Raw genomic sequence first — 15,563 nt, forward strand, 5'->3', positions numbered from 1 at the left:
GGCATTTATCAAGCCCTCCGCTGCTTCATACCCCGAAAGTGGACGATCAGCTTTACCTGTACTTAGTTGTCTCGGAGATAGTGGTAAGTGGAGTTCTGGTTCGAGAAGAACAAGGTACGCAATTCCCTATTTATTATGTCAGTCGGACCTTAGGCGAGGCCGAAACTAGATATCCACACTTAGAAAAATTAGCGCTTGCTTTAATAAGCGCCTCTAGGAAACTAAAACCATATTTCAAATGTCATCATATACATGTTGTAACAACTTATCCTCTTCGAAACATTTTGTAGAAACCCCAGCTTCCTGGTCGATTGGCCAAATGGGCCATAGAAATCGGTGGATACAAAATCGAGTATCGACCCCAAACCACTATCAAATCTCAAATCTTGAGGACTTCGTGGCTGACTTTTCATTGACCCTCGTACCCGAGATTGAAAAAGAGCTACTGATAAAATCGGGTACCTCTTCGGGAGTCTGGACCCTTTTCACGGATGGTGCCTCAAACGCGAATGGGTCCGGATTAGGCATTGTACTAAAATCACCCACGGGTAATGTAGTTATACAGTCTATTAGAACTACAAAATTGACTAACAATAAGGCCGAGTATGAGGCCATGCTTGTAAGTCTCGAACTAGCTAGAAGCTTGGGAGCGGAGGTTATAAAGGCTAAATGTGATTCCCTCCTCGTGGTAAACCAAGTTAACGGGACTTTTGAAGTCCGAGAAAATCGAATGGAGAGGTACTTGGATAAATTATAGGTGACTCTACATCAATTTAAAGAATGAACTTTGCAACATGTACCCCAATAACAGAATAACGAGGTCGACGTTCTTGCAAACTTAGGCTCATCAGTCGAAGATGACGAACTCAACTCGGGGACTATCGTGCAACTCATAAGATCTGTGATCGAAGAAGGTCATGCCGATATAAACTCCACAACTCTAACTTGGGATTGGAGAAACAAATATATAGAGTACTTCAATAATGAGAAGCTTCCATCATATCCAAAGGAATCGAGAGCTTTACACATAAAGGCAGCACAGTGCAACCTGTCCGAAGACGGAACGTTGTTTAGAAGGACGTTTGATGGACCATTGGCAATATGTTTGGGACCAGGAGATATCGATTACATCCTACGGGAAACTCACGAGGGCGCTTGTGGAAACCATTCCGGTGCCGATTCGCTGGTCCACAAAGCAATCAGATCAGGGTATTATTGGACCTATATGGGCAAAGATGCGAGGGGGTTCGTTCGAAAATGTGACAAATGCCAAAGAAATGCGCCCATGATTCATCAACCCGGGGAGCTACTCCACTCGGTCCTATCTCCATGGCCTTTCATGAAATTAGGAATGGACATCGTCCGCCCCTCCCATCGGTCCCAGGTAAAGCTCAGTTTATTTTGTTTATGACTTATTATTTCTCTAAATGGGTTGAAGCACAAGCTTTTGAGAAAGTCAGAGAAAAAGAAGTAATAGACTTCATTTGGGACCACATCATATGTCGATTCGGGATGCCAGCTGAGATTGTATGTGATAATGGAAAATAATTCATCGGCAGCAAAGTAACTAAATTTTTAGAGGATCACAAGATCAAAAGGATCCTATCAACACCGTATCATCCCAGCGGGAACGGATAAGCCGAATTGACCAACAAAACCATCATCCAAAATCTTAAGAAGATATTGACTAACGCCAGGGGAAAATGGAGAGAAATACTGCCCGAGGTCTTATGGCCATATCGCACTACATCAAAATCAAGTACCGGATCAACACCATTCTCGTTGGTTTATGGCGTCGAAATTATGATCCCGATTGAGGTGGGAGAACATAGCATCGGGTTTCGATGTACAATAAAGGAGTCGAATAACGAGATCATGAACACGAGCCTAGAATTATTGGACGAAAGATGAAATGCTTCTCTCGTCCGATTGGCCGTCCAGAAACAACGAATCGAAAGATACTACAATCGAAGAACCAATCTTCGACATTTTAAAATCGGGGACTTGGTGCTAAGGAAAGTCACTCTGAACACCCGAAATCTGAATGAAGAAAAACTGGGTTTGAACTGGGAAAGACTATACCGGGTTCTCAAAATTGTCGAAAAACGATCCTACAAGCTCGGCGTGATAAATGGAAAACAACTACCGAGCAATTGGAATGTGTCGCACCTAAAAGGATACTACTGCTAAGGTATGACCCTCCCATGTTCATTTGTATCTTGAAATTAACCATTGCAGGTGTTCGACCAAAAACATGGATGGATTCTTCAACTCGAAACCTTTAGGTCTGAAAGCACGCGTTACACTCTTTTTCCCCTAGACCGGTTTTTTCCCAAATAGGTTTTTCGACAAGGTTTTTAATGATGCAACCATTGATCGTGCTAACTTACAACAATTAAACAGTATCCGAGGCCTCTTTACAATCAACCTTGAATACTGGGGGGGCATGGCCCTCGAATATATCAAGCTCGATGCAAGAAAGTTACTTCATAGCAACAAGGTCTCGATAGGAAAAACTTGTAAGGGTCAAATGGTCAAACGAACCATGCCCGCGTAGTTTGCTCGAGCCCTAGCACAAAACATGAACACATGTATAATGACTTATAAAGAGAAATTTCTTCTTTACTGATATCTCACATCTCAGAAAGATTCTTCTACTTCATGTTCCCGATCTATTATGTAAACGGGCTTAAGGGCCGACCATTGCCGGAGTTTGAATAAGTACCCCATAAATCGAGGACCGCCAATCTAAAAATCAATGAGATCAAGCTCTATAAAGCCTAAGGGCTACATTAACTCGAGTTCGAGCAAACCCTCACTTGACTATAAAGCCTAAGGGCTACTCTTACTTCGAGTTCGAGCAAACACTCACTCGACCATTAAGCCTAAGGGCTATCTTACTTCGAGTTCGAGCAAACACGCACTCAACTATAACGCCTAAAGTCTATATTAATTCGAGTTCGAGCAAACCCTCACTCGACCATTAAGCCTAAGGGCTACCTTACTTTGACTTCTCTCTCGACCATAAAGCCTAAGGGTTACATCAATTCGAGTTCGAGTAAACCCTCACTCGACCATTAAGCCCAAGGGATACCTTAATTCGAGTTTGAGCAAACCCTCAGTCGACCATTAAACCAAAGGCTACCTTACTTCGAGTTCGAGCAAATACTCACTCGACCATAAAGCCTAAGAGCTACATTAACTCGAGTTCGAGAAAACCCTCACTCGACCATAAAGCCTAAGGGCTACTCTTACTTCGAGTTCGAGCAAACACTCACTCGACCATTAAGCCTAAGGGATACTCTAACTTCGACTTCGAGCAAACACTTACTCGACCATAAAGCCTAAGGGCTACATTAATTCGAGTACGAGCAAACCCTCACTCGACCATTAATCCTAAGGGCTATCTTACTTCGAGTTCGAGCAAACACTTACTCGACCATAAAGCCTAAGGGCTACATCAATTCGAGTTTGAGAAAACCCTCACTCGACCATTAATCCTAAAGTCTACCTTACTTCGAGTTCGAGAAAACACTCACTCGACCATTAAGCCTAAGGAATACTCTAACTTCAAGTTCGAGCAAACACTTACTCGACCATAAAGCCTAAGGGCTACATTAATTCGAGTACGAGCAAACCCTCACTCGACCATTAATCCTAAGGGCTATCTTACTTCGAGTTCGAGTAAACACTTACTCGACCATAAAGCCTAAGGGCTACCTTACTTCGAGTTCGAGCAAACACTCACTCGACCATAAATCCTAAGGTCTACATTAACTCGAGTTCGAGCAAACCCTCACTCGACCATAAAGCCTAAGGGCTACTCTTACTTCGAGTTTGAGCAAACACTCACTCAACCATTGAGCCTAAGGGATACATTAACTCGAGTTCGAGCAAACCCTCACTCGACCACAAAGCCTAAGGGCTACATTTTACTTCGCGTTCGAGCAAATGCTCAGTCGACCATTAAGCCTATAAGCTACATTAACTCGAGTTCGAGAAAACACTCACTCGACCATTAAGCCTAAAGGCTACTCTTACTTTGAGTTCGAGCAAATACTCACTCGTCCATTAAGCCTAAGGGCTACATTAACTCGAGTTCGATCAAACACTCACTCGACCATTAAGCCTAAGGACTACTCTTACTTCGAGTTCAAGCAAACCCTTACTCGACCATAAAACCTAAGGGATACTCTTACTTCGAGTTCGAGCAAACACTCACTCAACCACAAAGCCTAAGGGCTACATTTTACTTCGAGTTCGAGCAAATGCTCACTCGACCAAAAAGCCTAAAGGCTGTTTTTTTTTATTTCAAGTTTGAGCAAACACTCACTCGATCAAAAGGCCTAAGGGCTACACTAGTTTGGTGAGTGATAAAATTATCTGAACCCCGTACTTAGAAAACAACTTCACAATTCTATAAAGGAAGAAAGTTTTTTATACATGTCAAAAATCATTTACAAGGGCAGCATGGCCCAATCAAAATTCTTTACAAAAGACCAAAACGTTCTTATAAGAAACACAAAAAATACTAAGAGACTTAGTCCTCTCCGGGAGCAGCGTCTTCACCCTCGAGGCCCCCTTCACTTCCAGATTCGCTCGCACTCCCAGTATCATCATCATCGGGAAAGGCCAACATCTTGGCTTCGGCTTCAAGCTCCTTAGCGTTTTCGATCTTGGCTGTTAGATCGAAGCCACGAGCATGAATCTCTTCGAGAGTCTCCCTTCGTGACTGAATTTAGCATGCTCGGTAACCCAGTTTGCCCGAGCCTGAGCAGCCTCAGCAACCTCCTTTGCTCGAACTTGAACAGCTTCGGCATCAAATCGATAAACGGCCACCATTGCATCAGCATTGGCCGTGGTTTTCTCGACCTCCATTTTTACCGCTGCAAGTTCTGTGGCCAATCTCTCTCAATCAGAATTTATTGAGCTCAACTAAGACTAGAACTCCTCAATTTTCTTGGCTTGCACCAAGGCTTTCTCTTTTAAGCTTCGGAGTTGGGCCTCAGCCGAAGCCAGTTGTGTTCGGACAGTCTCCTTCTCTAAGGCGAGGCGGTTCATGTTCTTCTTCCACTCCTCGGCCTCCGATTGCACTACGTCCACTTCAGCACGAAGCTGCCTAATCACATCGAACCTTTGCTCAACCTGTGAGATAGAACTATTATCCATAAATTCCGAGTCAATATCATTAAAATCAAAGATTCTTTGTACCTGCTCGGCCAGCTCACTTTGTTCTTTCCGAGATGCTTCCAGCTTGGCCCGAAGTCCTTTTACTTCTCCTTCTCTCTGCTCACAGAGAAGCTTTAAGGCATCTCTCTCCTCAGTTAGCCTTCAAACTTTGGCCTCATACCGGCTCAGTGATGTTACTTTACCTATGTTTTAACTGCTTTTTGATGCAATTTGATCTTTAAAATGCCCAACATAGTTTAATTATTGGTTTTATGACAAATTGAGTTGTGTGTGATGATTTAGGGTGTTTGGAGTGCAAAAATATGAAGAAAATGTGCTCTAGGTAGAGGAAGAGGGGTTGGATGCGTCGCATCCAATCTAGAAAAAAATCAGATTTCGTGCACCCTTAGCAGTGAAGTCGGCCCATAGCATCCGCCTTAGCATCCGCACCTGGGCAAAGCTGAGATGGAGGAACAAAGGGTGGATGCGAAGCATCACCCTAGCATGCGAAGCTGAAAAGTGGAGGACAAGGTGGATGCAACGCATCCACCCTAGCATCAATCCCTGAAGCTGATTTGGATTAGAAATAGGAGAACTTTGGCCCACGACTTTTGTACGCAATATATAAGCCAAAAATGCCTCTTTTAGGTCATCGCACATATTGGGAAAGGGAAAAAAGCCACGACAAAGCTTGGGAACCACGGAATTCATCTTGAGTTCTTATTTTTCCTTCTTTTATTGATTTTTATGCATTCTTGTGAATTTTTTGATGATTGCATGAACATGAGTGGCTAAGAACCCTATTATTCTAGGGTCATGGGTATACATGAATGTTGACGTTTGAAGTTTACTTTGACAAAGTTGATTTTATCATATTAGGTTGTTTATTTAATTTTGTTTTTAATTAATTTGCTGAGTAGCTAACAGTGAATTACTATCTACGAATCTAGAGTTGAACTCAAAAGTGGAAATTCTAGATTGTATATAGAATTAAATAAAGCAAGTTCTTGAACCCGGGCATCGGGGAACGGATTCGCAATTAGGATAGAAATATACCTAATTGTCTTGCTTGGTTGAAATACAGGATGTGTAAATGCATTCTTGTTAATCTTAATTCCATAGACATATAGGCATTAAGTTAACTTGAATAGGCGAGTAAGAACACGACAGATTTTTATGAGTAATATCAACCCTATCAATCAACAATCCAGATAAATCAATTAGTTATTTTAAGCTAAGAATGCAGCATGATTGTTAGATAACCCGTGACCCTGGAATATTATCTCCTATTCATTGTTATTCAAAATCATTTTAAGTGTTGTGGTTGATCTTTAGTATTTCATTACTTGATAGTTTTTAGGTAGTAAATTAGAAAATTATCTATTTTGTGAGAAATCGCTTGAATCGATAAGTTATTTGAGTTTGAGTTAGTCAAAAGTTAATCATAAGTCTTCGTGGGAACGATACTCTACTCACTACTATATTACTTGACGGCCACGTATACTTACGTGAGTGTGTTTGGTCACAACAAGTTTTTGGCGTCGTTGCGAGGGACCTAGAAATTAGCTACTAGACTGAGTTAAGCGTTTATTACTTATTTGTTCAAGTTTTAATTTTCAGTTTGCCTTGTTTGTGTTAACGCAGGATCTTCTCTTGAATGCGGAGGAGTAGAAGTGCAAACAACCTCCTTCCTTTTAATCCAGAAATTGAATGAACACTTCATAGAGTGAGGAGTGAAGTCAAAGCTAGAATGAGAAAAGAAAGAGAGTTGGACATTGTAGTTCAACCACAGCCAATAGAGATGGCAGGTAATGAGGAGCGTCCGATGATAGAAGCCGCAAGGCCCAATCTTGCTAATATGACTCAGGCTATCGTGAAGTCGGATATCACGGGGCATTTTGAACTCAAACAGTACATGGTACAGTTGATTCAGTCCACAGGGCAATATGTGGGTCTATCTCATGAAGACCCGCAGAGGCACATTCAGAACTTCTTGGAAATTACGGACACTTACAATTATCCGAACGTTTCCAAGGACTATGTCAGACTGACACTATTTCCCTTTTCATTGTTGGGGGAAGCTAAGGAATGGTTGCAAAAGGAGTCCGCGAATTCAATCCATACTTGGGATGATTTAGCAAGGAAATTCCTAATCAAGTTTTTCCATACTAAGAAGACAAAATCGCTGAGGAGCCAAATTCTTTGGTTCCAACAAAGGGATGGCGAGACACTTCGTCAAGCTTGGGAAAGATACAATAAGCTACTCAGAGACTGCCCGCATCAGTGTCAGACTGATGAGGTATTGGGTCACACTTTTGTTGATGGGCTAGACGAGGCATCAAAGATGAATCTTGATTCAGCTTGTGGGGGTAGTTGCATGGCGAGGCCGTATAGTGAAATACAACTCTTGCTAAATAACTTCACTGCTAATGACCCTAATTGGCAAGGAGATGGGGACGCAAGAAGAGCAATTAAATAAAAGGCAGCCGGGGTGATTGAGCTTGATGACTTCTCAGCCATGAGAGCAGATATTGCAAAGCTGGAAAATCAAATGAACAGAATGACAATGCAACAAACACAACAGATGCAACATGTACAGCAAATGTCTATTTCTGCGAACTATCTGGTGACATTCATATGAGTGACATGTGCCCCACGAATCCTGAATCTATATACTATGTGGGGCAACAAAATAGAGGTCCGATGAATCAGCATGCACAATATGGGAATACTTACAATCCAAATTGGAGGAATCATCCTAACTTCTCATGGGGCGGAAATCAACAGAATCAGAATCAGTATAGGCCTCAAGGAAATTTCAATCAGCCTCAGAAGCCACCCCAACAAACAGAAGAGAGTACGAATGACTTGCTAAAAAAGTTGTTGCTTGACAATCAACAGCTCAGGACCGATTTTAGAAATCTTGAGAGACAAATGGTGCAGTTAGTAGCAAATAAAAATACTAAACCTACAGGCTCTCTTCCCAGTGATACAGAGAAAAACCCTCAAGTTAATCCAGTTACACTCAGAAATGGGAGGGAACTATAGGAAGTGCCAAAGAAGAGAAAGGACAAACCTATACCTGAGGGGGAGCTGACCCCTAAGGCAATACATGAGTCAAAGAAAAATGATGTAAGTTTAGAGCCAGTGGAGGCTACAAGGCCACCACCACCTTTCCCCCAAAGATTGCAAAAATAGAATGACGATCGCATGTTCAACAAATTTCTCTCTATGTTGAGTCAGGTTCTATTAAATATTCCATTGGTGGATGTACTTCGTGAAATTCCAAAGTATGCTAAGTACATAAAAGATATAGTGGTTCACAAGAGAAAATTGACTGAGTTCAAGACAGTTGCACTTACTGAGGAGTGCACTTCAAGGGTCCAAAACAAGCTTCCTCAAAAGCTTAAGGATCCTGGCAGTTTCACCATCCCGGTGCGAATCGGCAATATTGATGTGGCTCGTGCTCTTTGTGATTTGGGGGGCGAGCATAAATCTGATGCCATTGTCCTTGTTTAAGCAATTGGGTCTGGGAGCTCCAAGACCAACCACTGTAATGTTGCAATTAGCTGATAGGTCCATAGCCTACCCTGAAGGAGTGATTGAAGATGTGCTGCTGTAAATTGGGAAGTTTATCTTGCCAGCTGACTTCATTATTCTAGATTTTGAGGCTGATGAACAAGTTCCAATCATATTGGGACGACTTCTCTTGGCTACTGGTGATGCAATAATTAAAGTGAGAGAAGGGAAAATGATTATGAGGGTGGACAACGAGGAAGTAGTCTTTAATGTCTACAAAGCAATCCAACTTCCCTGCCACTATGAGGAGCTCTCTATGATATCTGTTGTGGAGGTGGATGAGCAACTTCTTGACACGAGTGTATATCTAGACGACTCTCTAGAAAAAGCACGCATGTTGTTTGATAGCTTGATGATTGATGATGAGGTTGAGGAGATGATGCATATCCTAGATGCATCATGTGCTTACATGCAAGGAATACACCTGTTTGAGCCCTTGAATAGGCCAAGTGGTCCCCCTCCAAAGCCGTTAATTGAAGAAGCTCCAAAATTAGAGCTTAAACCCCTACCCTCTCACCTTCAATATGCTTATTTGGGTAGTTCTGACACTTTACTTGTTATTGTTTCTTCTCACTTGTCTAAATTGCAGGAAGAAAAGCTATTGAGGGTGCTACGTGAGCACAAGCGAGCAATTGGGTAGACAATGTCTGACATTAAAGGCATTAGTCCAGCTTTCTACATGCATAAAATCCTCATGGAAGACGGACACAAGCCAAGTGTAGAGCAACAACGCCGACTAAATCCAAACATGAAAGAGATGGTAAGAAAAGAAGTGATTAAGTGGCTTGATGCAGGTATTGTATTTCTAATCTCTGATAGCAAATGGGTAAGCCCCGTTCAATGTGTGCCGAAGAAAAGGGGGATGACTGTAGTAGTTAATGAAAATAATGACTTAATTCCTACAAGAACTGTCACTGGATGGAGAATTTGCATAGATTATAGAAAATTGAACAATGCCACCCGGAAAGACCACTTTACGCTCCCCTTTATTGACCAAATGCTCGATAGGGTAGCTGGCCAGGAATACTACTGTTTTCTGGACAGTTATTTGGGGTATAATCAGATTGCTATAGCCCCAGAGGACCAAGAGAAAACTACATTTACGTGTCCTTATGGCACGTATGCATTCAAGAGAATGCCCTTTGGTCTTTGTAATGCACCTGTGACTTTTCAAAGGTGTATGATGGCTATTTTTACTGACATGGTTGAAATATTTGTAGAAGTGTTCATGGATGATTTTTCTGTGTTTGGATGTTCTATTGATAATTGTTTAATGAACCTTGATAAAGTGTTTGCTAGGTGTGAAGAGACGAACTTGGTGCTAAACTAGGAAAGGTGCCATTTCATGGTACGTGAAGGTATAGTTTTGGGGAACAAAGTGTCCAAAAGTGGCTTGCAGGTGGACAAAGTGAAGGTGGAGGAGATTGAAAAATTGCCCCCACCGACATCCGTCAAAGGCATTCGCAGTTTCTTGGGCCATGCAGGTTTTTATCGTCATTTCATTAAAGATTTTTTGAAAATTTCTTCTGCTTTGTGCAGGCTTCTTGGGAAAGATGTGCCCTTCAAGTTTGATGATGCCTATCTGAAAGCATTTGAGGAGCTAAAGGGAAGGTTGGTGACTACACCAATTATCATTGGCCCAGATTGGGTGCAATCATTTGAGTTGATGTGCGATGCAAGTGACATAGGAATCAGAGCTGTTTTGGGGCAAAGGGGGGATAAAATCTTTCACTCCATTTATTATGCAAGCAAAACTATGAATCCAGCTCAGATGAATTATACAGTTACTGAAAAGGAGTTACTTGCAGTGGTGTGGGTGTTTGACAAGTTCAGATCCTATCTAGTGGGAACCAAAGTCATCATTTACACAGATCATTCAGCTATCAGATACTTGTTTGAAAAGAAAGACACCAAGCCGATGCTGATTCGTTGGGTCCTCCTTTTGCAAGAATTTGACTTAGAAATCCGAGATCGAAAAGGGAAAGAAAATCAAGTGGTTGATCACTTATCCAGATTAGAAAGTCAGAACCATGTAGTTGAAGGAGGGTCAATCAAAGAAACATTTCATGATGAGTAGTTATTAGCAGTCACCTAAGGTGAAGCCCCATGGTATGCAGATTATGTGAATTTTATTGCACGAGATGCCCTTGCAAAATATTCTGGCAGTAGAGCTTTTTGATGTTTGGGGGATTGATTTCATGGGACCGTTCCCATATTCTAATGGGCACAGGTACATATTGGTGGCAGTCGACTATTTTTCTAAGTGGGTGGAGGCCATTGCTCTTCCTACTAATGACGCAAAGGTAGTGGTAAGCTTTGTAAAGAAGCACATCTTCACACGTTTTGGGACTCCAAGAGTGTTGATAAGCGATGGAGGAACTCACTTTTGTAACAAATTGCTGAATAGTGTTCTTGCAAAGTATGGAGTTAAGCACAAGGTTTCCACTACCTATCATCCCCAAACGAGTCATCAAGTAGAAGTTTCCAACAGAGAGGTAAAGCAGATTTTGGAGAAAACAGTAAGTGGGAATAGAAAGGACTGGGCCGGAAAGCTGGATGATGCATTATGGGCATATCGCACTGCATACAAGACCCCCATAGGTACTTCTCCATACATGCTGGTTTATGGGAAGGCGTGCCACTTGCCTGTTGAGCTTGAACACAAAGCCTATTAGGCGATTAAAAAGCTAAATATAGAGATGGACTTGGCCGGTGAGAAGAGATTGCTACAACTCAACGAGCTTGATTAATTTTGATTGCATGCGTATGAAAATGCCAAATTGTATAAAGAAAAGACAAAGAGGTGGCATGATAAGAACATCCAACATCGTGAGTTTGAGTCAGGTCAAGAAGCTCTCTTGTTTAATTCGAGGCTAAAGCTTTTTCCCGAAAAGCTTAAATCTCGATGGTCGGGTCCGTTTCAAGTGGTTAGTGTGAAACCTCATGGGGCGGTGGAATTACATGATACGAGTTCCAATGCGACATTCTTGGTAAATGGCCAGAGAGTAAAACACTATTGGGGTGGTGACATTACACGTCACAAGACCTCGATGGATTTGGTGGAGGCGTGAAGAACGTGTTGCGTCGTGTCGCGACGTTAAATCAGGCGCTTCTTGGGATGCCACCCAAGTCCTATCTTTTGTTTTCATAGTTAGTTCAATTTTTTGGAATTAGTTCTTGTAAAAAAAAATCCAGGTATGGAAAAACAGGGTGGATGCGTCGCATCCCCCTCAGCATAAAAAAATTGACAGACCAATTGCTCAAGGGAGTGAAGTCTGCCTATAGCGTCCACAGCCGCGTCCAAACAATTTCAGAGAAAGCAGTTAGGACGTGTCGCGTCTAAGCTAACACGCACAGGTAAGTGTTATATTTTAACACATCATATGCTCAACATCCCAAAAATTCCAAACGCGAAATTCCTCTTCCCATACCCTCCCTCTCATATCACTTGAAACCACCACATCTCCTCTCCCTCGCACCACCACTGCCTCACTCCAAACGTGACAGGTATGTATCTTCTTCCTCGTTCTTTCTTTTTCTTTTCTCTCCTCATTCTCCTCTCTTCTCACTCTCGCTGGTAGCAACAGACCCCTTGCCCCAAATTACCCTAGGTTAAGTTTTACCAATTTAAATGTCACACATGTGATTAAGAGGGGAACTGAAAAAGTTTAAGGTTTGGGGCTGTCATTCCTGTTAGTTGTAATGGTTGCGAGATGATAAACTATAATTCCCTTCATCTCGTTAATTTTGGGAGGGTAGTCGAATTACCCTACTTATAGAAGAAACTAGGCACAATTGTTGCATATCACCTGTTCGACGAATTGCCCGTGAGGTAAATTTAGGCGTCGGTGAAGTCTGAGTAACCGAGCAACACTGGTATATGCTAGTGAATAAGTGTAGGGTCGTTTGTCTTGATTGTGTACAGCATTGTCGGAATGTTTTGAGCCTATGATAGATTGTCTAAATAAATTGAACATCCGGCACATGCTAGACGTCTTGAATTGTAAAGTGTTACTCGATTTGAATTGTGTGAGCTCTATGCGTAATGATATGTCGTGAGAATAAGTGTGGGGTTGCGTGAGCTGCTATGTGTAATTGAACATGGTTAGTGAGCGTCGCTCGGATAAACCTCATGTTGTGCATAATGATATCTATATAGCGAAGTGCTTATTTGTAAACTTGAAAAGTGTTATCGTATCCCTGCTGAAAGCCATAGGCTATAGTTTTATGAAGTACTGAATGACATGACTATGCGAATGATTGGAAGTGCAAGTTGTTGCAACTGCTTTATAGCTGAACTTCACCGTTCTATACGCTAATTGTTGATTTCTTTGCATTGCAGGTACTTAGGCTCATAAATGGCAGCAACGAGCAAACCGTCCAAGCAACAAGACAAAGATAATAACAAGCAACTTCCCAAAAAGCCTACCGGAAAGGCAACAGGTGCTCCAAATCCACAGAACAAAAGGAAGCGGACTAAGAAAGAGAAGGAACTGTAGACTAGGCAGTTAATTGATGAATCATAGCAAGAAGAGGAGGAACCATTAGTAAAGAGGACAGTGAAGAAGGGTATTACAACATCATTAAATCCGCCAAGCAAAGGGATAGAGATATGAGAACCTATGTCGAACCAGAGAAAATCCTCCAAGCAGAGTGAGCCGAATGATAAAGGAAAGCAGAACATTACTGCAGAATCTGAGTCTGAGTCTGATTCGGATAATGAGCCTCCACATGTCGACATGAGTGACGAAGATGAGGGTGAACCAATAGACCGAGCTGCTTGGGAGAAGAACTTTGTTAGTGAAAAGGCATTCTGAGCTTATAATAAGATACTGGGTTCAACGAAGTACATTCCAGAAAAGCCAATCAACATCGGAGCACTTAAGAAAAAGTACCCAGAGTTTCTAAAATCAATTCGAGAGGTGCAACAATGGGGACCTATCTTGAAGGGCCACGGCAAGGCCAACCTCACTATCGTCAGAGAGCTTTACGCCAATTAGCGTCACTCCAGGGGCAGCATTGTGAGAGTACGAGAGGTGGATATTAATGTCTCAGCTGAAGCTCTGAATAATTTCTTAGGGGTGACACACATACTAACAGATAGGTTTGACTCCATATGTAAAGCATCATATTATGGACACATTAGGTCGGTCCTATGCCCTACCAGGAAGGATGCATATTGGAAGTATGGGAGTATGGAGTACCATTCTCTGGCCAAGGAATTCATGAGTGCGTTAGCACGTGTGGTTCTAAATTTCATATGCAACCACCTGATGCCATGCCAATACAAAACGGATGTCCCTCGACACCGATCACTAGTATTGTATGCTTTATTGGAGGGGATACCGCTCAACTTGGGAGCCATCATGTATGACCAAATGCAACGCACCAGGATGAACTACAAGTGGAGGTTGTTCTTTGCAAATACCCTATCGGCTTACTTGACAGAGATGAGGGTACTATGGGACAAGGAGAATGACGATAATGAGGCTAAAGCTACAGGACCATATGATGTTACTCATGTACTAGAGCCAAACAAGGGAAGGTCTTCTAAGCTCACCATTCAACAGTTGTTTGAGCTGATGCAAGCTGATATGCAAGAGAATAGGGCTGAGTTGATAGCGACTCGTGTAGTAAATCCATCTATATGGAGTAACTCTCAGTCCATTGTTGTGTGTTGTCGTAGTAAGTAGCCTTATCAAAGAAAAAAATAGAAAATAAAGGACTTTTCCCGACGACGGACTACCTGGACAGTTTTCTCGAGGGATTAAGGTCCTTAGAAAAATACAAAAAGATTTTCATTTGATTTTTGAAATTAGTGTTAGTATTAGGAGATTGACAGAAAACTAAAGAAAAGCACAAAAATAGAGTAGTAGCCTTGAGTAGTTAGTAAATTTTCTTTAGGTAGTAATAATCTCCTGTGGTTTTTCTTTGTGCCTCGGTTCTTTTCCATGGGATGTATTTTGAACCGGGTAGTAATTGTTTATTTTTAGAGTAGATTAGGAATTTAGGGAATAAAAGGAGCAAGAATGATGAACCTAGGCGCCCTTGACTTGTTTGATAGTAGCATATTTATGCTTTGGCATGTGTAGTACCTTCTATATGATTTGAAATTATTGATGATGCCTTGTTAAATTGGATAGCATGTTTTGTGGCGCCTATGTCTCGTTTACATGACTTATGTTCACCTTTGCTTAATGCTTAATATCTCGTTGCTCCGTGAATACAAACATTGTTTGAGAGTCGGAATGTGATCGTCCTTAGTGAGTCATATGCCATGTGTGGTGAGGTTTTTGTGTAGTCCATGTATTGTACTTGTGTCTAGAACTTGCCTGGTATGTAAGTTGAAGCGAAATTTGAGGTGATGTTCGGTTTGAAAAATAATTTTAGGCTTTCTTTGATCTTTTTGAGCTTACTGCTTATCATAAATAAAATTTATCCCTAGTTAACTATTTTGAGCCTATTGACTTTTATTTGGTACCCACATTACAAGCCTATACCCTTTTTATTCTTAATTGACATTGTTTTGATCCTTTTACCTCTTAAAGCACTTTAATTGTTAGATGAGCACTAAAAGAAGTAAGAAGGGACTAAGTGTGGGGTGACTTTTGAGTGGAACGAATGAAAGGAAGAAAGGTGCACTTGTTTTGTAAAATACTACACCACTAGCGGAAATTGAAAAAAAAAAGGAAAAATAGAAATGAATAAATTGTTGTCTTGTTCTTGCTAGTGGGTATGAACTAAAGTAGTGCTTAAAGAAAAAGAGACTGTTTTGGGGGTGATATTGTTTGTGAAATTGAAGTGGTGTTGAAGAA

Source organism: Nicotiana tomentosiformis, chromosome 4, assembly GCF_000390325.3.
Source record: "Nicotiana tomentosiformis chromosome 4, ASM39032v3, whole genome shotgun sequence".
Taxonomy (NCBI): Eukaryota; Viridiplantae; Streptophyta; class Magnoliopsida; order Solanales; family Solanaceae; genus Nicotiana; species Nicotiana tomentosiformis.